Raw genomic sequence first — 25,144 nt, 5'->3', positions numbered from 1 at the left:
TGTTTTAGGGTACACTTTTCCTAGGAACACATGGGTAGCAAACCTAGTTGCCCCAGAAGAGTTGGCCAGGCCTGCTGATATACTAAGAGGCAATATTGACTCTGCGATCAAAGGGATCACTTTGTGGGATATGAAAGTTGTCCAGGTGTCAAAGTCATCGTCTCCTACTACACCTTCCTCATTGCCCAGACAAGAGGCAGTCCTACCAACTGAATAGGTCAAGAGACCATAAGCATAACAGGAAGAATAGGAGAAGAGGAAGAGGAGAAGATAATGCTGTAGTAGAAGGTCACCCATATCCTTGCTTGTAGAGATCAGCAGTGATGAGGAAAATGACGGCCCCCACTGTAAGGTAGATAAGGTCAAGGATAAGGAACCAGAGTGTCCCTCCCCCTTCCCCTTCAGGGTACATGAGATTTTAAAAACTGCTGCCACCACCAAACCTAGCTGAAAGAATACTTTCTGGACCACCCAGGATTAGGATGAGGGCTCCCTCTGTGTCTCTAGCCTTTGTGGCCTGACTGGATCAGTTGAAGCCTCCTTTTGATGCTTATTACGACAATGGCATTAAATGTAGTGAGGTATAGTTGTAACCAGATGCTGGTATCTGATTTATTTTCCTTTGTTGACTTGCTTTTTATTATTAATCCTCCAATTGATCAGGTGGGACAACATATACTTATAAATCTTGGTGGGTGGAATTTGTTTTCCTTTGTTAGCAGGTCAGGCGTTAAGGTATTTGTTCATTCCCATATTTGTGGGAATTTAGAAATGGTTAGACATGGAGAAGTCAGTACTCACATTGAGTACTAAGAAAAGGGTATGAAGAGGGTGCTCGCCTAAGTCTACTTTCAACCAAGCTATACCAAGGACTAGTTTGTTGGATAGTAGGATAAGCTCGGGAAACTAGAAATCACATTTGGTGGTTTCAACAACATCAGGCCTGGAACCCTAATATGAATCACAACAATATAGGTGGATAGTAGCTGAAGTAGTAGTTCACGGCCCCAAGTCATAATATAAACAAGGTCTCTCCAATAATGTCGACCTTCTGAGACTTTTCTAGAATCAACCGTTACCTACGCAGGGTACTGTATGTTAGATATTGGTGCCTGGATGCTGCTAGCTACAAGCATAGTACTCAAGCCCTTAAATTAACAGTTGACCTTCCTAACAACATGATGCATTGGAGGCCAGCTCGAAAGAAGGCTTTATCGGAAACAGTTGGAAAACTGCTAGATGTTTTATAAGAGGTGGATGATAGAGAGTTATAGGATAGAATGAGAAGAGTGGTGGATACACTCCTGTAGGCCTCCATTAGCAGAGGCCAGTGCGAGTAGTGGATACCAGAGTTGGAAAAAATGAGGTAGGATGTGACTTGGCTATGATAGTACTCTAAACTCAAGGCGGAGTGTATGGAGGATTTCAGGTTAGTCAGGTGTGTTTACCAGGCTTGCCTCTTGAGGGCTAGGTTTGAACATATCAGATCCAAGATAGCTGAGAGCCAGGATCCAGATATCTTTAGGCTAGCATAGAGTATGAAAGTTAAGCAAACACTTCCCTCTATATTCCATCCAGATAGGTCCTATGCTACTACACATTCCGATATCAGTGACCAGATTACCCAGCAGATGTCTACTGGCAATCTCTCACACTGAGTAGATTCAATAGTTGACATAGATAGTACTCGGAAGATGGAAATTGCCCTGGATAGGTCTCCCAGGAATATGGGTCTAGGAGAAGATGATATAGATTTTCCCTTCCTGCAGTTTTAGAAGTAAATGTATATGGTGATGCTGAGGGGTCTTATTAATTATAGGCTATGTTATGGTATTCTGAACTGGCATCGGGCAGAAATGGTTCTCATACCTAAGCTCGACAAGTTTGGATATAATATCGTTAAGACTTGGAGAATAATATATCTCCTTCCGATTCAGGCAAAAGTCATAAAGTGCATGGTTCTGTTAAGGTTGGCAGCGTACCTTGATCTGAGGCAGACACAGCTCAGTTTATGCTAGAAGCATGAGGTTCCTGATACCATGGCAGTGGTCTTCCAATTTCCACAGTACAACGAGAGCTATAAGCGACTAATCCTATCAATTGAAGTTGAAGTAGAGTTTGATAATATTAATGATAACTATGTATCAGATTTTTTGGTGGCCTGAGGGTCCTGCCTGGACCTTGGTCAGTGGATTCGGAGGTGGATGTCTTGTTGATCAGTAAGCTTTCATTTCAATGGCTACATCTCCCATGTTTACCATATCAATAAAGGGGTACCTCAGGGTTTGCCCCTTTCTCTCTTCATCTTTGGCAACTACATGGCGAATATATTCATGCCATGAATACAACATTTTACTAGTATTTTCTACCTGATAGTCTCCTACATTGATGATGTGGTCATCATGGTGGCAGCAGACTCTAGTGACACTGCCCACTACTATGCAGGAGAGATATTTGTGGACAGCAATTGCATAATCAGGGCCAGCAGTATGGGGTTTAGTAATTTTAAGACTCAGTAGATCAGGTTTGAGGATAGGGCGTGGGAAGGAATAGGGTTGTTGAGGGATATTGTTTTACCTTCTGAGGATTTGAGAGTTCTTGATTACAGGTTCAATATATTTCTTAACTTTTCTTCTCATGTAAAGTATTGGCTGGAAAGGGGGTTGATAGTTAGGAGAAGAACTTTGGTATTGGGAAGGAGGTTTGGGAGTGTTGGAGGATTGGGAGTGTAGGAAACTTACCACTTGGTGCAGGCAGCCTACCTTCTGACCATCTATTACAGACTTAAGTTTGTAACTAACCACAGGTTATATGTGAATCAGATTCAGGTCTATGTAACCAATTGCATCCATTTAGTGTTGCGAACCTCTATGAGGCTAGCAAATAACATACTATTAGCTGAGTTCAGTACACTTCCTGTCACCATACAAGACAAGTGCCTACAATAGAAATGCTATAGCTGATTCATCAATTACCAGTACTGTCGCTAATACCCATGGTCCAGTAAGATACAGTTAAACTAGAAGGAGGAAGGTATAGCAGCAAATTGGCAGACCTCAGATCAGGAACTGACCCACTACCTTACAGTTTTGATCAGTAAAGGCAAGATGGTGATGGCTGTATACCATTGTTCACTGTACACAGACCTCTGTATGTCTTCTGATGTGGTCATATACATGGACAGGTCCAAGTACTGAGACAGAGCAAGTGTAGCATAGCTGGTATTTGAGAAAGTGGCCTTAACTCATGTTGATGGGTACTCAGTTCCCCCATCGTAGAGCATTGTTGAATGTAAGCTATTTGTAGTTGTCTGTACCGTCTGACATGCCCAGGATATGGCCAAGAGGTATCCTATTCATGTATTCTTGGACTGTGTTCTGGCTCTCATCCTAGTTTAAAACATGTTTTCAGAAGGTGACTCAGCAAGGTTGTGGGAAGTTATGGCACTAATGTTTAGGGCCTTCTCTCACATCAGTCTTGGTTGGATCCTAGAATATATAGGCATCACTGGCAACACGATAGTTGACCTGAAGGCTAAGGCAAGTATTGGACATCTCTTATACCCCCTACTTTGGAAAGGAGTCAGCTTTAGGATGGGACACATGGCTGTCACTGAAGAGTTATAGAAGGAAGAATGGAAGTCCAGGTATGACAGAAAAGGACATTGGTTTTATACTTGTGAATCCAAGGCACTCTGGCACCTCTGTAGCCTAACCTGCATTAATTCTTATGGTTTGTTAAGAATCTGCAGTTGGCCAGGCCTAGTTAGCTATTACAGCTGTAATGGGAAACAGGAGAGATACCACTGGACTGAGTACTCTCACTATACTAGAGGCAGTCTTACTAATGAAGACTTGTACAAGAATTTGGCACTCTTACTGTAGAAATCCTGGTAGATAGATCACAAGTGGTTGAGACTGGTGATTCTTTATCATATTAAGGCAGTAGATGGGCAGTTAGTTGTAGCAGGTAACTGCTTTAATGGCACACTGATGGTGGAAAGGAATAGTAGGATAATAACGATAGGGGACACAATGAGCTGCGTCCAATGTAAGAGGAAACACGACAACAGCGGATGTATTTTACCAGAGGTGGTAATCATACCAAAGAAGTAGTTACTTTTACTTTACCAATGGTGAGGCAAATGTTCCTGCTATGGTGCTCCCATTTCCACCGCATCTACCTAGAGATACACCACTATCACTGAATACTTTAAGAAACTGTCTTGATGCCTCCAGACTTATCATGATCTGTTTTAACATTCTTAACACCAGCAATAGGATAAGTTGGAACTTGCAACATGAATATCGATAGCTTCAAGGTGGGTAAAGGTAGAAGAGTTGTTGAAAGTACCTGACTGCCACTTTGGTAGAAGGTTGTTAGTATGGGAATGCCTTAATCTTGATTTACATTATAAGAGGATAGAGGACTGTTGGGATAGACTAGATGTTTCCTTAGTTGAGTATATAGGCTAGATTGAGCTAGAGGAGGATAGGAGTAAGGGTCAGAGACAGTAGCTAGGTAGCGAGGTGGGAAGATGGATAAATCTGGTATAACCCTAGTGATTGGAAGTGTCCATGTGTCCATGTATGTAGTGATTTTTGGATTTATGTTTCAGGTGAGTGATCACAAGGCAGAGTAGTCCATGGTAGCGTATTTTAGATAGTGTATTTTATGGGGTGTGGGGGAGACTAGTAGTATGCCAGTGTTGACAGTACTAGTAGAAATTAAATTAAATTGAATTCTAAGTACATTTTACGTCCTTACTCTTACCCTGTCTCTGAAATAAGCATACCAATACTTTACCTTATTTTACTTGTAATAAAGACTTGACACTTGTTATTTATTTGTATTTTTCATTTCGGGTGGTTGGTTAGAAGTAGTCCTACTCACTTCGAAGAAACTTCAATATGAGATATCCTGGCCTGTTCCCAGTAATCACTGAATGTAGCCTTAGATGAGGATGGCATCTTCAATAACCTCCTCTTTCACAGATTCTCCTACTCTTTCAAGGATGTTGTCTTCAATTCAGATTGACTCTAACTCTTTCTCCTCGCTTGAGACCGCCCTTGTGGCCTTATCCCTTGTACCCACTTCTGGGACTGGCCATGGCCTCGTCCCTACAACTACATCATCTTACATTGCATCCAAGAGAAACCTTAGTTTCCTACACTTTTACCACTGTCATGGGTATCAGAATATGGTGCACGAGTAGTTTGATGAGTTGGTTTGACAAATAGTTGCTGATGTAACTATTGCCTTGATGCAAGAAGTGGAGGTTTTAGTGGAGGACTTCCCAATGGAGAAGGGCTGTTCAGCCACATGTGGCTTAGGCAAAAGCTCTACCACAGGACTTTTCATTCTGTTCAACTCCTACTATGACTCGGAATACTCTCCAGCCCACAAACCCTCTCCTCTCAAGGACTCTCCTGCTGTCAACTATGAGTCCTTTATTCCACTGGCCAAGGACAACTCGACTGCTGCTACAGTTGAGGCCAGCTCTTAGTTTGTTACCCCTACTTGCACTGTAGCTGACAAGGACAAGGTAACCAGTTTCATATACCAGGGCCCTATTCACAGGACCGGCTCCTCTACCCCCTCTTTTTTGGCTAAGATATCGTCTAGCATAAGGACTGAGATGAGAACACTAACTTTAAATTGGACAAGTCGGCTGACATGGATTACAATCTTCCTGCTCCTGGATGCAGCCATCGTATGCAGTCCAAATCCCCTACAAAATGTTTCACCACCACCTTCCTCGTTCTACAATTCCTAAGAGCTATCTAGGTCAATGAAGGTTGTGTAATGAGGCACCACAGAGTACTATTACAGTTAGTCAAACCTATACCCATACCGATATCAAGAGACTACCATTGTAGGAATGGTGGCAGAGTAGAGTCTACTGAGTAGACGTACCATTAGTTAGGTATCTCAACTGGACATGCTATATCATACTAAGAAGTACATGGGTACTAGTAAGAAGCGGTGGTTACCCTACTGGATAGGGTAATCCAAGTAGTCAATTTAGGAGTTATGCTGAATTGCTCAACAGTGGGTCCAAGTAGAGTTACCCTACTTTCAGATCAAAGTTACACTGTTCTGGCCTTGGATTACACTATTATGAAGCCATGTTACCCTACCTTGAAAGTAGCATGTTACGCAGGACTTCAGAGGAAGTTACTAGATTGTTTGCTAAGTGAAACTACATAAGATATTCAAATCTCAGGTTGTGCAGATCACTTCTGCACAACCAGTTAAGATCTGAACAAGCTGTAACTTGGAGATGTGATGGCTAACACATCTCTATAGTCCCGTTATAAGTCCATAGCGTCATGGGCTACAGCCTGGAGAGTTGCTAAAAGCCTAGTAAAAGTCTCCAATTGGAGATAGTCCTGTAACACCATATACACTCACTCTATCTGTCTGACCACAGGCTGTTCATAGGATAAATGAGGTGGTAGGGGTGAACCTGGAGAACATGCTCCGCGCCCTCTTCTTTCCCCCTCCTACGTTTTACTTCTGCTCTCAACACCATCTGCATCTGGTGAACAAGCCCCTCGAACTTAGAAATCCTCCTAGCCTACACCCAGGGACTATTTCTCCTTGCTAGGCAATGGACCCCTCCACTCACTCACATTTCGTCATGCCTGTCTCCAACCAGGGCGCTGCCTCCCACCCTCCCTATTCACGAGCACCTAGCCAGGCTGATCTCCTCTGCAAGAGCTCTGCTAGATTGGCTTCCCGAAAGTCTACCCCCCATCTCCCATCAGGAGGTGCTGGAACTCTCTACGGGAGAATGCTACCTGCTTCCCCTCGTCTCCTCTCTCGTGCACGGCATGTCCGCCCTCTCCCGAACTGTTGATGAGCTCAATACAAGAGTTCATAACCTATCATCCCAGGTTGCCATCACACTCCCTTCCAACGACATCCCAGTCAATGCCACCAACATTTCGGCGAGCTCTGTGGCCTCCCTCCAAGCATCCATCAGGGATCTGTCCACTAGGTTGGTTGCAAACTCCGCTCCTCTACCCCAACCACTTGTGTTGGCCTCCACTGCCCCACTCCATCGGCCTTCCCGAAAAGGTAAAGAGCCAGCCACCAACATCCCTGCCCCCACCCTTTCCGAGGTGCTACCTGCGGGATACCTGGTGTTCTATGACCCCAACCTCCCCAGTTATGACACAGTGATAGGCAAGTACCAGGGCAACTCTGCTGCCTACACGGCCAAATATCCCAGGACATGGGAAGCGCAGCAGTGGAGAGATGGCAAGTACCCGGACCTGGCTGAATTCCTCCCCGGCATCCCCAACCCAGATGACCCTCCACCTGGCAAGACCCGAACATCCTATTCTGAGGCTGCATCCTCAGGGCCCTCAAGGGCCAAGAAGAAACAGGGTGGCTCAGCCTCCTCAGTAGCACAAGTGGCGAAAACAGTCACCAGGCCGGCTAGTCCTCCCGCTCTTAGGCCACTGCCTACTGCTGAGAGAAGGTTCTTTGCCACCCGTTCTCTCGCTGCTCACTACGCCCTGAGTAGAGAAACAGTGGCTTCCTTCCCTGATACTGCGGCGACGGTCCTTCAAGAGGCCAACTGCCCCCTTTCCAAAGTCTTTACAGCCAAAGTCAATGACCGCGGCATAGTGACCCTCTTTGCCCTCAATCCTCATACTCCGGCCACCACATATGCACCATACTACGAAGCCCTCTCCTCCCGTCTTAACAAAGCCTACCCAGTGGTGATAACTCCTACCTCTGCTTCTGTCCTGTCCCCAACGAGGTGCAGCTAGCGGTCCACTCCCTCCCCATCTCATTCCTTCCTGACTATCAAGAGACCCTGCTGGAGACCTTAAGGGAGACCATTCTAAATATCAAGGAAGTACAGATCCTCTCAGCACGATTCCTCCTCCAAGACGAGGAGATTCGCCTCTCCAAGGCAAGCACCTCAAGCATCATCGCGGTCGCACCCTCAGATGTGGACAAGATGGTGGGCAGGACCGTCCTCTAAGCCTCGGGTTGCCAGATTGAACGAGCCTTCTCTACGAACAAATTTACTCAATGTAAGAATTGCTGGGGTTACAGCCACCAAGCATCCAGATGTAAGACCGACCACCCGGTCTGCCCAATATGCGCCCTCAGCCATACAAAGATGACTCACCGCTGCCAGAAACCAACATGCCCCAAAGGAGGCAACCTCAAACCAGTGGCGTACTGTTGCCCCACCTCCATCCCCTTTTGTACCAATTACTCCTTGGCGCACCCTGCCTTCGATCAGTCATGCACCCAACGACCAAAACCCCCTCCCCTGTCCGCTTCTATGTCCTCTCCCCCAGGGGAAGAAGAAATAGATAGGCAGGACGATGGAGGAGAGGGTCCTTCCTCCAGACCGCTTCAGCCCCAGAACCTTGCTCCTTCCGTGGACTTGGGAGATGGCCTCGCCGCCAGAGCCCCCCCTGACCTCCCTTTCTCGACCCCATTCCGAAGACCTGGAAGTGTCTTCCCAGTCCCCAGCACCCCATCATGCCCCCAAGAAACTGACCCCTACTGTACCCAGGAGGAGGTCACTTGTAACCGGTACGGGTACTCGGTTATTGGTTTTGCTTTATGTTTTGTTTTAAGTATCGCTTTGATACTTGGTTTGTTTTAAGTATCGCTTTGATACTTGGTTTGTTTTAAGTATTGCTTTGATACTTGGTTTTGTTTTATGTTTTGTTTTAAGTATCGCTTTGATACTTGGTTTGTTTTAAGTATCGCTTTGATACTTGGTTTTGTTTTATGTTTTGTTTTAAGTATCGCTTTGATACTTAAGAAGTTTTACCAAAGTGTATCGATTGATACCTTTGACTAGTTTCGTTCATGCTAGGCATGAACAGATTTGTGTATTTAAAGACCACCTGTTTCTACGATAGAAAAGGCAGACTTCGACAGACAGTATTTCAATATGCTTGGTTGAACGGTTATTTCTTTATTCCCCTGTACACCCTCGAAGCCTCCTTTAGTTCTCAGCTCTCGCCTCCTCTCTGGAAGAGCAGCCCACCTGCCAACTATCGTATCTAATACCGATAACGTGATTAGTACCTTGCGAACAAGTTACATTTTTTTAACCTCAGCAAGTGGTTAAGAACCTGTCCCCGGATTTAGGCCTGATCAACCTATCAATATCCACCTCAGAACGCTAGCGGAGAGAAGCGGCAGAATCACAGCACATTCGGCTTCATCTCAAACCCAAGATAGATTCTTTGATGACCAGGAGTGGGAAGCAAATCCCACGGCAAGCCCTTACAAGAAAGAAACAACCCCGGCGCTCTGCTAAGGAGCAGGGCGATCCTGCAAACAAGGAAGATACACAACCTCCAGGAGAATTCCCTTCTACCCCAGCCAAGAAGCCTTCCTTTGAACCTCCAATCGACTCCGAATCCAGTAGCGAATCAGACATGGCTAGCACAGGAGGAGGGCCCGCTGGAGGAGGGAAATCTCGGACAAGGCCTGAAGAAGAGGAGGTACCCGCAGCATTTGAACCCCCTAAGTTTAAACTCCACCTCCCAGCGAAGTTCACAGGAGAATGAAAAGACCTCAAACCTGAAGCCTTTGAGCGATGGGCAACAGAACTCTCACACTTCCTACTCTTACAAGGAAAAGATGTGGAAGACCCTACAACCGGACTTATCATTGGATCATTCTGCAAAGGAAAGGCAACCGATACATACCACCAATACTATAAGGATTTCGGCGGGAATGTACGATTAAGAGGATCTACAGTTCTCGACTACCTGAAAGGACGATTCCAATCCTCTATAACCAACGACCTCCTATACAACAAATTCAATCAGCTCCAGCAAGTTAATGGAACGCATGTCAAGCAAATCACCGATGTGGCTACGGACCTAATGATGTATAAGGACCGAATGGAGAGAGGAAGTATCTCCAAATACATCCTGAAGTGACGATTCTACGACACCATGCACCCTACCCTCCGGCGAGAAGTAGAACCACTCGAGGAAGACGGCGATGATATTGCAGTAATAATTACAAGAGCAGAACGAAAGGACGCCATTCTCCATGAGACCAAGGCCTATAAAACACAGACATCCTCTAGTAGGAACAGCCAGCCACGACACAAAGCCTCCAGCTACTCTGAAGACGATACCCTACGGGTTTTCAAGAAGAAAGCAAAATCCTCTAAAGAATCGAGACGGCAAAAGGGAGATTGCTTTGAATGTGGAAAAACAGGACACATGGCAAAGAACTGTCCTACGAAGAAAGGAAAAGGAAAGGCAATCAAGTGAGAGGCGTCGGCCAACAATGTTGAAAGCGATAAGGCCCAATCCAGTGAATATGAAGAGATCCATATCGGATATATTGATGTAGAATGCAACAGTGTTCGGCCTCCGGCTACATTCAAAGCACATACCAGTCTGGAAGGTACTATCCTGATCAATGACAAAAGGGCTCAAGTCCTATTCAACACTGGCGCAAACGGAAGAGATATGATCAGTAACGCCTTTGTCTCTGTCCATGGACTCCCCACTCGAGACCTTAACCAATCCATACCAGTCAATATGGCAGTAAAAGGATCACGATCCACAAGCCATAAAACCTGCAGTGCGATCATACGACTTGGCTCTGCAGCCCTACCCCCCCAGGAAATGCTGGTTGGAAATTTAGCCAAATACGATGCCCTAATAGGCATGCCATTCCTGAACCGCCACAAAGCTATAATCAAGTGTGGGGAGTCAACCATCGATTTCCCAGATCAGAAGGTCAGAGTCTCGTGCAAGCCAACAAGCGGAGAGTACCGAGCCGCAGTCTGTAAAGCAACTGCACTACCACTATTGGATGAGTTCTCTGATGTTTTCCCTGATCAAATACCCGAAGAACTACCACCTATGAGAGAGGTGAACCACCACATCCACCTCCAAGACCCCTCCAATCTCAAGAACCAACCCACCTACTCTATTCCTGACGCATACAAAAGCCCACTTTGTGATTGGATCAACCAACAACAAAGAAGAGGAGTCATCTACCGAGCAGAAGCCCCAGGTGCCGCTCCTATGTTTGTTCAACCCAAAGCAAATGGCAAAAGAATTTGCCCCTTGGTTGATCTCAAGCTACGGAACGAAAACAAGGTTATGGACAGCTCCGCTATCCCAAACCAAACCCAGATCCTAAATGCAGTTGGACGGGCAAGATTCCGAAGTAAGATTGACCTAAGCGATGCCTACTTCCAAACAAGGTTAGATCCAGAAAGCGAACGCTACAACAGTTTCAAAACACCCTTTGGAAGTTTCATTAGCTGAGTCATGTTATAAGGTGATATGAATGCGCCCGCTTCCTTTATGCGAATTATGGAAAACCTCCTAAGCGAATACCTCCACCATTTTGTTTGGGTCTACATTGATGATATTCTCATCTTCTGGAACACCGAAATAGAACACGCCTACCATATAGGTTTGGTTTGTACCAAACTTAGGGAAGCTAAATTCTACGCTAGCAGAAACAAATCAATTCTGTTTGCCGATAAACTCGATATCCTAGGACATGTTATAGATGATGAAGGAATACATGCAGCCCCAAGAAAAATAGCCTGTTTAACAGAATGGTCGACACCCCGGAATCAAAAGGAACTCATGCGATTCCTAGGACTAGTCAACTATATTGCCCAGTTCCTACCACACCATGCCACTGTGACAGCGCCGCTCACAGACCTTACCGGCAATGCAGAATTTGTCTGGACCCACACTCATGACCAAACCTTTACCAACATCAAGGAATTGATAAAAAATGCCAACGTTATACAACCTATCGACTACAGCAAATCAGAACCAATATGGCTGATTACTGATGCATCAGATGTTGGAGTTGGAGCATGGGTTGGGCAAGGGGTCTCCCATGAAACGGCAAGGCCGGCGGCCTTACACAGCAGGGAGTTCACTAACTCACAGTTGAACTATGGAACAACAGACAAGGAAGCCCTTGCTGTGATTGATGCTCTCGCCGCTTTCAATCACATCCTGATGGGCAATACCTTCACTATTATAACCAACCACCAACCTCTCACTAATCTTAAAACAGAAAGAATACCTGGAAGAAGAAGAACAAGATGGATAGGCGAGATCAGCAAATACGATGCAAAAATCATCTATACCCCTGGAAGAACGAACTATTTAGCTGATGCTCTCTCCTGCCTATATGAGAATCAAGACCTCACAGATCCTCCACTTGTCCATGACCACACAAGACAAAGCGAGGACAGCCCTGACGACACCTCCTATGAACAAGAAACATCGATGGCTACCGCCAGCTCTGCCGCTCCCTCTAATCTTTTCTCTTACACCATGTACAGTGCTGCCGGAACGGAACGAGGAAAGGACATTGATGAAGAATGGAAAGACAACTGCACGCTCCGCAGCACACCTCCTCACGAACTTGAACAAAGCGGACTCCACTGGTCCCACTGTTATCACGACACCTGCCCTTTTCACCAGACTGAGATTAAGTTCGGAAACAGATACCAGTGGCCGTACTATATGCCTGCTGATGATTCCAAAGACACCAGCTTCGACACCGCAGAAGGAGAAAAAGAGATGATCGATAAAAATGAGTCAACCCAATATCCTCAAATCCTTAACCCTGTTCCAACACAATACAAAGGTCTTGAAGAACTCGAACAAGCAGCAGCCTACATGGAGGCAATATCCTATTTACAACCCCCACAGTCAGCCCCGCCATCTTCTCCTCCCATAATCAATTCACGACCACTATATGGTGGACCCTTATGAGTATACAACAATGAAACCATTGTCTCGGTCATACCCCCAACTATTCCCTAGCATCGGCGTCCACTCTATGAAACCTTTGAGGAAGAGGAAGCCCCTATCGAACCAACAAGAGGATCCCTAATCGAGGATGAACGAGATATTAGATCAACCACAGAAGAATTAACCTCTTCTTTCCGAAGTCAAATGATAGCAGGATACCGCTATGACCCGATTTACTTCAAAGCCATAGATAGCTCCAGGCATGGAGACCTCGCCCCCTACAACATATCCAACGGAATGGTCTTTACCAGCACCCGTTACGGTGAACATTGCCTATACATACCAAAAGGCCATATGTTCAATGGAATGACGATTAGAGAATATGTCATATCCGATGTTCACAACAAAGGACACCACAGTGCGGACCGCAACCTTCAATATACTTCAGAATATGTTTAGTGGCCTGAGATGCGCAAGGATTTCCGCGATTTCGTCAAACAATGTGAACTCTGCCAGGCAAACAAGGAGCGAACACAACTACCTGAAGGAAAGGCACAGACCCTCCAACTACCATGTGAAATATTCGAATCGTATGCAATCAATTTCGCAGGACCATTCAATAAGTCCGCCGGATATGACACCATCTTGGTAGCTGTGGATCGATTCTCTGGACACACATGGCTCATACCAATGAAGATTACCGATTCCTCCAAAGACACCTGGAATAACCTGCAACGATACCTGTTTACCCCCCACGGGTACCCCTTATCTATTGTCAGTGATGCTGATCCCCGCTTTACTGCCAGATTCTGGAAGCAAACCTTGACCTCTCTCGGAATAAACCACATTATGGCTGCTCCAGGATACCATGAGACTAATGGCCAAGCAGAATGGAAGATCCACGAGGTTAAAACCGGAATTAGGAATATGATCAATGAACGACCAACCAACTGGGAACCAGCCCTTGTTGAGCTCACGGCATATATCAATGCCGGGTTTTCAGATACCCTGGGAATGTCACCATATAAGGCAGTCTTTGGCCGCCAATACCCCCTCCTACCTACAATACTATTTAAGAACTCCTCAGTCCCCGCCTCCGATGACCATTTAAACCGCCACCAAGCCATTCAGAACGATGCTTTCCAAGCTGTTAAGGCTGCCCAATTCCGAAGCACCACTACTGCACAGAAACGACGACGCAAACATGTCCCCATCTCACCAGGAGACATGCTCATGGTACACCGTAACATGTTCATTACCAATGTCGGACGCAGTAAGAAACTGCAACCCCAATGGCACAGACCCTTCAAAGTCATATCCTTTGACGAGCATACAGAGAACTACACTGTCCAGATGGATGGACGCATGTACCACTGCAATACTGCAGTATTCCATGCCTCTGCTGTCAAAGGATTCCACCCAAATGACGACTCCAAGTTCCCTGGAAGAACCCACTCTCGACCCGCACCTATCATCATTGAAAAGAAAGATGAATGGGAAGTTGAAAAAATCCGAGACCACCGCCTTTGGCATGGAAATGATCAGTTCCTAGTCAAATGGAAAGGGTATCCGACGAGCGAGAACAGCTGGGAACCACTAGAAGGACTAGAGCAGGCTATGGAAATGGTAAACGAATGGTGGAAAGACAATATGCCAAACGAATCCCTCCCCCCAACGATCAACTATATCACCATTTGCTGGACACCTACAATGCCAGAAACTGAGCGATGGCACGCAGAACTCAAAGCTAGAGATGGATTTTGGGCACCATACTTTGAGTCAGAGTTCGAAAGCAGCGATGAGGAAAATCAAGCTATGGAGCAGGCTCTCGACAACTTTATCTAGTCACCAATCACCATCCGAATACCATAACGATGTCAAACTATGTGGAGCTCAATATGAGGCAGCGACAACAGGTTGTTGGACTGTTGTTGAACCGCGATGCTATCCAACTTGAGGACTATTTCGAAATCCTCTGGATTGACTACTGTCCTGATTGCCATTATGCTTGGGTTGATGTACAGCACGAATCTGGTATTCGTGACTACTGTGATTTAGATTTCTTTGAGTCTAAGTGTTTCCTTAGAATTTCCTCTTGTCCCTGGTGTGATACCTATGATAAAGAGTTTTTAGCGGAAACTGAAGCCATGAGTTTCTTGGAATCCGCTTTTGATGATTATTAGGTTTTGTTTGTTTAAACAGTTGTTTTGTTTTGGGGAATGTAACCGGTATGGGTACTCGGTTATTGGTTTTGCTTTATGTTTTGTTTTAAGTATCGCTTTGATACTTGGTTTGTTTTAAGTATCGCTTTGATACTTGATTTTGTTTTATGTTTTGTTTTAAGTATCACTTTGATACTTAAGAAGTTTTACCAAAGTGTATCGATTGATACCTTTGACTAGTTTCGTTCATGCTAGGCATGAACAGATTTGTGTATTTAAAGATCACCTGTTTCTACGATAGAAAAGGTAGACTTCGACAGACAGTATTTCAATATACTTGGTTGAACGGTTATTTCTTTATTCCCCAGTACACCCTCGAAGCCTCCTTTAGTTCTCAGCTCTCGCCTCCTCTCTGGAAGAGCAGGCCACCTGCCAACTATCGTATCTAATACCGATAACGTGATTAGCACCTTGCGAACACCTTACATCACTCCCACCCCAGTTCCCAAACCACCAGCGGGTTCATCCTGTTAATGCGTAACACCCGCTCTACTCCCCCTCCTTTCCCAGTTTCTACTACTCCTCCGCAGAGCACTAGCTCTTTTTCCCTCATTCAACACAACTGCATGGGTAGCTGGAATGTATTTCTCTCACTCTTTAATGCTTTGGTCTCTTTGCCCTCTCCTCCTGTGCTTGTTGCCCTTCAAGACCCTCTTTTTTTTTGTGGAAAACTCCCACAGTTCGCTGGCTTCAAGTCCTTTTCTCCCCCGATGGCTCTGGGGGAGAAGCTACGGGTGGCAGTGTTTGCACTACGCTTCTTTTTTGATGTTGGTTCTTTAGTTCCTATGTTTTTCGACAACCGTGCCCTGATGGCAGTGGATGTCTACACCCTGTCTGGTTTGTTTGACTCCTCCCATGAGAGGTTCCGTCTGGTTAATCTTTATTCCCTTTGGACGACTTCATCGCTCTACCTCTCTATTTCCCCAGAGGAAGCTTACACTGTTCTCGACTTCTCCATCCTAGTGGTGGGCGATTTCAATATCTACCACCCCCAATGGGATCCTAACTGGCCTCTATGGAAAGGGGAAATCTGTACCTCTATCCCATATGCAGAACTATCGCAAGAAAGATGCTTCTCCCTCCTGAATACTCCAGGAGCTTTTACTAGATTCTCACTAGGCCAAGACCATGCGCCATCTGTGCTTGAGTTGGCATTCGCCAACTAGCACCTCACGCCTTTTGTGGAAAGATGGGATGCATCTCTCCAGTCTACCGGGTCGGACTATGTCCCGATATCCATAACGTTGACGTCTCCACTCCTCTCCCCCCCTCAGCTTACACCTCATTGGAAAGCTACCGACTGGACCAAGGTCCTAGAAGACCTCGGCTTCCTCATGATTCCACTGCCCCAACCCCTCCCGACCCAGCAAGCACTTAGTATGTGGCTCGACATCAACCTTGGTAGGATAAGGTTAGTCCCAGCCAGACACACACCAATGAAAAAACCCTCCAGAAGATCAAAGCCTTAGTGGTCTGACACTGGGTCTGACTTGAGGAAAGTCCACCATTCCCATGCCTGAGAGGCCCGTACATCCCTTTCGAATGACACTCGGGCCTCTGCTCGCTTGGCCAAAAATGCCTATTTCAAGGCTATTAAGAAGGCTAAGAAGGAGCACTGGTCACGTTTCCTTGAGAGTGCTACCTGCCAAAATGTGTGGATGGCCAAGAGGTTCACCTTCGGAGAACCCCCAGAATGTTTCCCGTCCCTTCCACAGGCAACCTCACCCATGGAGCTGAACGACGTCCTGCTTTCTTACTTCTTCCCTCCTAAGCCTCCCGCGTTCTACCCTCCTATTCTCAGGGCCTTCAAAGACACACCCCCCCTGTTGGAGGAAGAGATAGCAGTGGCTCTCAGCAAGTCCTCGTCCTCCTCGCCCCCTGGTCCCGACCTTTTTCCATACTCTGTCTAGAAAAAGATTAATATATCCCGTCCCTCTCTTATGGTTGAACTCCTCTCTCTGCTGGTCTCGTTCGGTTTCCACCCATCATTGCTTAAGATGGCGAATGGAGTGGTGCTAGACAAACCAGGCAAGCCCTCTTACGATACCCCTGCTTCCTTTTGGATAATTGTCTTCCTTGAAATGGTCTCCAAGATACTGGAGAGGATAATCACAAACCGCCTCTCACCCCAGGCTAGATCGCTTGGCCTGCTCTACCTCTATCAATACGGCTCCCTTCCGGGGCTTAGCACCTTCGATGCTTGTGCAACTCTGACTCACGAAGTTCTAACGCTGCAACATCCCCAGTTGGTTGCGTCTACCTTGTTCCTTGATATCAAGGCAGGATTTGACAACGTCTCCCCGAATGACTTCTTCCATATGCTGCAATTGAAAGGCATACCTCTATACCTCTGCTCCTGGGTTAGGTCCTTCTTGACAGGAAGGCAGTGCTGTCTTGTTTTCCAGGGATCGCCCAGGGTTTTCAAACCAGTTCAGGTTGGCACCCCACAAGGCTCACCAATTTCACCTCTTCTGTTTGTCAGCTATGTCTCGTCCCTCCACTTTCCAGTACCGCGTGGGTTGATCCTGTCCTATGTGGATGACTTCGCGGTGACTGTTGCCTCCAACTCCTACAGGAGGAATGTCCAGTGCCTCCAACATCTAGTTAAGATGTTGACTCAAAGGGGCAGGCATCCTGGAGTCTCCTTCTCTGTACCCAAAACAGAACTCATGCACTGGAGGACGCCCAGACAAAGGGACCTCACATCTAATCTCCCCATCGTTATTGATAGACTCCTTTTTTGCCCCTCCAGGGTGGTCCGTTAGCTCGGCCATTGGTTTGAGCCTGCCTCTTGTTCCCTCTGGTGGGGTACCAACACTCACTTCTCAAAACGCCTTGCACTCGCCCAGGGTGCCATCTCCATGCTTAAACGGCTATGGGGTCCCGGTAAGGGCCTTGCCCCCTTCCTATGCTACAGGCTAGCATCCTCCCTCCTCACACCTATACTCCTCTTCGGTGCAGATCTGTTCTCACCCTCAGCAACCATGACAGACCGCCTTGCTGTCTTTTGGAGACAGGTCCAGCGATGGGTCACCAACTGTTTCTCAGAGACACCTACCGACATCCTCCCCTGCGAGTCGGCCCTTCTACCGATACAATACCTTATTGAACACCGTCAATGCCTTGCGGCACTGAGGATGGTTTGCCTCCCCCCAGAAAGAAATCCGGCCACCCCACGGCTGCACTGTTCCTTCCCTACTACCTGTTGTTACCACTCCCTGGAGGACCACCTTGACAGTTGGGCTTACTCTGGGCTACAGGCCCCTGAATTGGAAAACCCCGAGACATTACCTCCGGTACGGAGGCATCTCCCACTTGATGCAATAGCCCACCGTGTGGGCAAGCCTGTTGGTCATCTCTCTCATGTCCATCCGGCATCACCTGCCCTCCTCCCTGCGCCCCTGCCCCCCGTGGCCCCTAGCAACCCCACATTCCAAGCCCTCAAGAGAGGTTACTGTCAGTTCCTCCTAAATGTGTGGTCCAAACAGTACCCGCCACCACCCCAATATGCCTACTTGCCCTCGTTGTTGCCCTACCCCTTCATGGGATTGGGGAAGTTCATAGCAGGCAGAATCCACTAGATGAGGTCAGGAAAGAGCTACCTGGCTGGCCACCACTCCTGGAGAGACCCGGATGCTCCAGACATGTGCCCCTACTACCAGGAGGAGCCTGAGTCTTTCCACTACGCCATTCTCGTCTACCCCTACCACAATAGAGCCAGAGATGCCCACCTCCTGGGGGTCGAGTGCCTGGACGAAGGGGAATCCATCCGGATATTACTGGAACTGCTTCACAGCTTATCCGCCTACATCTCCGCGCTCGGTCAGCTTCCCCCCAGTCATGCCAGCATTCAGAGATCCCTCCTCCCGAGCATGACTCGTCAGGCACCCCACTTCCCCACTCAGCCAATCGTCCTCGGTTTGAGCCACGGAGTGAAAAGTACACCTGTTTGGTTTCCTTGTATGTAGGATTTCTTTAAACTTTAGTTTGAATATTTCCCTTTATAGTTAGCTGTTTATGCGTTTTGCGATATGGGTTGTTCGCACTTGTTGGAAGCACTGGTTTGATTTCTTTTGTTTTGGTTTGACTTGGGATTAAGGTTTTGTTTACGCCATAGCTACCGCTGCATGCAAGTTCTTGTACCTAAACAATGAATACATGATAATAATAATAATAATAATAATAATAATAATAATAATAATAATAATAATAAAAAGTGAACCTGGAGAATGATCTCCCGGTAGTTTCCTGCAAAATGTACCAGAACTGATAGAGTAATACACCTTTGAAGTTTGAGGTACATTATAAGGTTACCATAGACCAATAGGTAAGGTAATAGAAATACGTTGCCCTAAAAGTGTAATAATATTAGCAAATTGTGAAGGACTCTGAGACAATACTCTCTGGTCACGATAAGAGCTACTTCTACGAGGGTTGACTGTGAGTAGTGCCTATTAGTAGTCAATCTCCAAAGAAGTGAATCAGGAGAGCTACCTGGCCATCATCCAGAATAATAGGGAATAGAGCTAAACAGGATAGATGTTTAAGTGCTGCAGCGGCTTGTAGAAGACTAAGTATATATAGGTAGAGAGTTCTAAAGTTGGTATAATATCTGCTCGGGCATAACAGTTCACCACTGACATTTCTGTGATATGAAGAGTTTTCACTCCTGCAGTTGCATTGTAGATACAGCAGCTAAAACACTTCTGTTGTCTAGATGTTAGCAAACTACAGAGCCATCTAGTTTGCTACTGAGAATCTTTAGTCCAACCCATGGAAACTGGCTAGACAGCCCAAGGGAGTTGGGTGCTCGTGAACGCAGAGTAGTGATGGGAATCAACTAGTAGTATAAGAAATTTATTGAAGTATATACAAGTTTTCCTCTACGCTGTCAATTAACAACCAATTGAGATCACAACATAAGTGAGTAAAGCTGTGGCTTAATGATATTAACTTTTACCGTTTTGTTTCTTTAAACTCTACTGTTGAGACTTTGACATTTATTATATTTGTTCACTTTTGCAGAAGAATTCATTTCGGTATGGTTGTAACCTTAGTATCAATCATCCTAGAGGGAGTGCCCGTTACAGGTCGAAAGAAAGACATTATTCCAGTGCTTGACTATCCTCCCCCCTATGGTACTTCCATCGACTATCAAGGCCACACCTTCTTCTGCATCTATATTGGCATCCCAGGATGTCTTATCCATCTCTGAGGTATTAGCCAAGGACAACTCCTATGGCTTGGACAATAGACACAACTTGGAGGCAACTGGTCTTGGTAATAGTATACATACCTCCTTCCTGGTAATGGCCTTATCATCTCCAATCTTCGATAAACACTGGGTCTCCTCCCCTGGTAGGCGGTGGGAAGGTTTTTTAGACATCCCTTGTAACACCTAGACCCTACCAATGGTTCAACTCCCAGAGACCCAACTTGTAGCCACTGATGCTACTTTGGCTTGAACAGACTTAATCATGGTAGGTGTCTGCCAGATGTTGGATGCAGGAAAGACTCCCTCTCCTGGACTCCGCTCAGTTAGTATCATTGGGTCCATGTTGGAAGATCTGGAGAATATCTGCTCTTGCGATACTCAACTTCTCCTCTCCCCCGAATCTGGGTCAATAGAAGACAATACGGTCCCAGATGTCTGAGCCTAGATGAATCAAGGCCCAGTGACCAGTGATGATGGTCTAGTGGCTGGTGTGAATTACTGGGAATGGGATCATCAGTGGGAACCAGTAGTTAGGGCCCTAACTGATATTGTTGGCAAACAAGACAAAGAGGTAGCAATCCTGCAGGGTAAGTTGCCCTACTACTATTGCCCCTATCCTACTGTATGCCACAGTACCCTTACTCTCTCTCTAAAGGTGGTACCATCTCCAACCTATTCTAAGGGAAAGAAGACCACTATGGTGGCTCCTACTACTAGAGTCTTCTTTACAGCGATATTAAAATAGATAGCAATATGTATTAAAACCCCCTACTACTCTGCAGAAGCCCACATCTCCCATCCACTCCATATCGGCCACCTCCTCCAATCAGTCCAGTAGTGGTCGCTCCTCCTGTGATTGAGAGGTAATCATACGTATGTTATGAGGCAGTAAAAGAGAAGTCTGTCTACTGGGAAGAGGAGAATAGAAGAGGAAAGGAAAACAGGAAAGGAAAGAGGTATGGCAGGTGATGGAGTTGTGCTGCCAGAAGGAGAAGAATGGCTGCCTGAAAATCTGATAGCCAAAAGGAAACAGAGATCTCAGCCAAGACTCAGGAAAAGAGTACTAACAAGTAGCTCCCACTTGGGGCTACAGACCCACTCAACTCAGTGCCAGCAACTATGACTATCATTGCCAACCCCGAATGCTAGGAGGAGGCATATCACTATGCGGTTCACTACCAGTAGAGAGGTTATCCTACTAGTAGCCATCACTATTAAGACAATCAAGAATCGTATCAACATTTCCTAGTCCAACTAGGGGAAGATTTGAGGGACTACATCCTACATTCACGAGAGACATATCTAGCCTAACATTGGGTACTTCTTCTTGACCTTGATGGCATACTCAGTTTTAGAGCCAGGTAATAGGCTCGATCGGGCCAGGCTCACTCTCCTTAAAGAACTAGCTCTCTCAGAGTTCGAGTTCTAAAGTAATGTGAAGAAAGCAAGGATTTTAGTTTCTGGTGTCCCACTTGCTGACACAGGATGAGGATCAATTTGGAATGTAGAAAGATGGACAGAAAGTCTAGTCTTTGATAGCCTCTATACTGACTTAGAGAAATCCAACACTGGGGTAGTTACTGTTTCCCATCCTGACATTATGGACGTTATTCACACTATAAGGCAGGCTAACTCAGTCATATGTGGCATCCACTTTGTGGTTGAAAGGAATGAGGCAATTAAGGACCGACAGGGTGAAGACAGTATCTTGCTCCAGGGAGGTGCCCGCAATATTCAGATTATTGAGGAGCACTGCTGCCTCAAGGTATGTGGCAGGAGTTTGGAGACTGGCTATTTTGAGGCCACCTGTAGTCGTTCCCCTCACTGCTGGTTCCGTTTGGAGTGCATTTCTCTTAGGAATACATGTACAGAGAAATTAGTTGCTCCAAAGGAGTAGGCCAGCCACGCGGGCATACCAGGAGGCAGTGCTGGCTCTGCGACTGAATGGACTACTTTGCTAGATATGAACTGTTTCCCCTCTGGTTGGGATCAGCAGTGATGAGGAAAACCACAAGGCCTCCCACTATAAGTCGGACAAGGCCAAGAAAAAGGAACCAGAAAGTCTCTCTTCCTCCTCTTTCTCCGTAGGTGGGATTTTAAAAACCGCCACCTCTACCAAACTCAATAAAAAAGATACTTTTAGAATGGCTCTGGATCTGGATGAGAGCTTCTATTCGCATGTAGATCCTGTCGCCTTTATAAATCAGTTGAAGCCCCCAGATAATATTTATTACCACAATAGTATTAAACATGGGGATAGGTAGTTTGAATCAGGCACTGGCATTTGATTTGTTTTTCTTGATTGATTTGTTTTTAATTATTGAACCTCTAGTCAACTCAGAAGAGTAACATGTACCTATAAATATTGCTGGGTGAGATTTATTTTCTTTTTTTAAAGGGTCGGGTATTGAAGTGTTGGGGCAGTCCCATCTTTGTGGAATTTTTGAAATGGTTGGGCACAGGAAAGGTAGTGTCCACATTGGATATTGGGAAAAAGGAGTAAAGAGCGTGCTCACTGGAGTTTACTTTCGATCTAGCTATACTAAGGACTAATTCCCTTGTTAGTAGGACAAATTTGGGGAAGTAGATATCGTATTTGGTGACTTAAATGTCAAATATTAAGACTGCGACTCTAACATACACCACAACAATGTGGGTGGATGGTGGCTAAAACAGTGGTTCACAGCCCTAGCATACAGATTGAATATTGTTCCTGCAAGAGTGTTAACCTTTTGTGACATTTTCAGAATACACCTTTGTCTGCACCGAGTGCCATACATTAGACATCCGTACCTGGACACTGCTGGCTGTGAGCATAATGCTCAAGTCTATGAATTGACAGTTGACCTTTCTGACAACATGATGCATCAGAAGCTGGCTTGGAAAAAGGCAGTTTGGGAAAAGGTAGGGAAATAATTAGATACCCTTCAAGAGGTAGACGATGGGGAGCTATGGGATGGAGTGAGAAGTGTGGTGGACACACTCCCATGTACTTCTGTTGGCAGAGATTGGTGTATGTGATGAACATCAGAGTTAGAAAAAATGAAATTATATGTGGCTCAGCTGCAACAATATTCTAAGTACAAGGCGGAGAGGGCGGAGGACTTCAGGTTCATCAGATGTGTTTACTGAGCATGCCTGTTGAGTGCCAGGCTTGAACATATTAGATCCAGATTAGCTGAAAGTAAGGATTCAGACATCTTGAGATTAGCACAGAAGTTGGAGGCCAAGTGGACACTTCCCTCCATATCCCATTCAGACAGATCCTATGCTACTACATATTCCAACATCAGTGACCTGCTTGCACAACAATTGTTCCAGGGTGACCCCACCCCCTAGGTGGATTCCACCGCCGATATGGACAGTGCTCAGGAAATGAAAATTGCTCTTGCTATATACCCTGTGAATACGGGCCCAAGCAATAATGACTTTAGTTATCTGTTCTTATAATTTTGGAAGTAAAGTGATATGACAATACTGTAATGCTTTATTGATTATAGACTCTGTCATGATATTCCGGACTGTCATCAGACTGAGGTAGTTCTCATACTCAAGCTCGACAAGCTCATCTATGACATTGTCAAATCAGGGAGAATAATACATTTTTTTCCAATACTAGAGAAATGTCACAGAATGAGTAATCCTGTTTCGGTTGACTACTTGCCATAATCTGGAGGAAACACAGTTTGACTCCTGTCAGAAATGTAGAGTCCAGTATTCCATGGTAGTAGTGTTTAAATTCCTGCAGCATAATGAGAGCTATAAGTAGTTGATCCTATCGAGGGGCGTTGAGAGAGGATTTGACAATATTAATATTGACCTCCTGACTGATTTCTTGGTAGCCTGAGGATGTCCGCTAAAGCTGTATGAGTGGGTTCAGAAGTGGACCTCCTGTCACTTAATTCGATTTCACTTCAACCAATGCGCTTCACAGGTCTACCATGTGAGCAAAGGGGTACCTTAGGGCTCATCCCTTTCTCCCTTCCTTTATGGTACCTATGTGCCAAATATATTCACACCATGTATGTGGCATTCTCCTAGTATTCGTTAACTGGTGGTCAGATATGTTCAGGATGCAGTCATGATAGTAGCAGTAGACTCTTATGATACTGCCTGATATTATATGGGAGAGATATTTGCAGACTACAATCGTGTAGCTAAGGCGACAGATATGAAGTTTAATACCCTAAAATGCCAGTGGATCAGGTTTAGTGATAGAGCGTGAAAAGGAATGCAGTTATTGGGAGAAATGGTTGCGCCTTCTGAGAACTTGCGTGTTCTTGGATATAGATTTAATGTACTTCTTAACTTTTATTCTTATGTAAAGTATTGGGTACAAAGAGAGTCGGACATTAAAAGGAGAATTTTGGTATTGAAGAGGAGGTTTGAAAGTGTTGGGTCATTGGGAGTGTAGAAGACTTACCGCTTGGTTCAGGTAGCCTAACTTCTGACTGTCTATTATAGACTTGAATTTGTAACTGACGATGTGTCATATATGAAACAAATTCAACTCTACATTAACCACTGCCTCTATTCAGTGTTTCAGACCCTAATGAAGCTAGCAAACAATATACTATTAGCTGAGTTTGGAATACAACCTGTTACAGTAAAAGGCAGGTACCTACAATAGAGTTGCTATGGCCAGTTCATCAATTACTGAGATTGCAGCCAACACTTTTAGTTCAGTAAGATACTGTTGGATAGTAAGGAGGAAGGTATGGTTATATATCAGCAGATCTCAGATCAGGAACTCACCCACTGTAATGATCCCTCCTCAGATAGTTAGTTCTTAGCGATGGGAAACGATACTTCTCTTCTTCTTCTGCTTCATTTGCATCATACAATAGCATGAGGCCTCTGCCTACATTACCGATAGTACAAGACCTTTGTCCTCTATTGGAAATGCCGATCATAAATTTTCTCTAACTCTTCTGTGTGAAGAGCTTGCCTTGGTG

Source organism: Tuber melanosporum (assembly GCF_000151645.1).
Source record: "Tuber melanosporum whole genome shotgun sequence assembly, scaffold_27, strain Mel28".
Classification (NCBI taxonomy): domain Eukaryota; kingdom Fungi; phylum Ascomycota; class Pezizomycetes; order Pezizales; family Tuberaceae; genus Tuber; species Tuber melanosporum.
The sequence above is the reverse complement of the archived record's forward strand: the minus strand, read 5'-3'. Positions refer to the sequence as shown.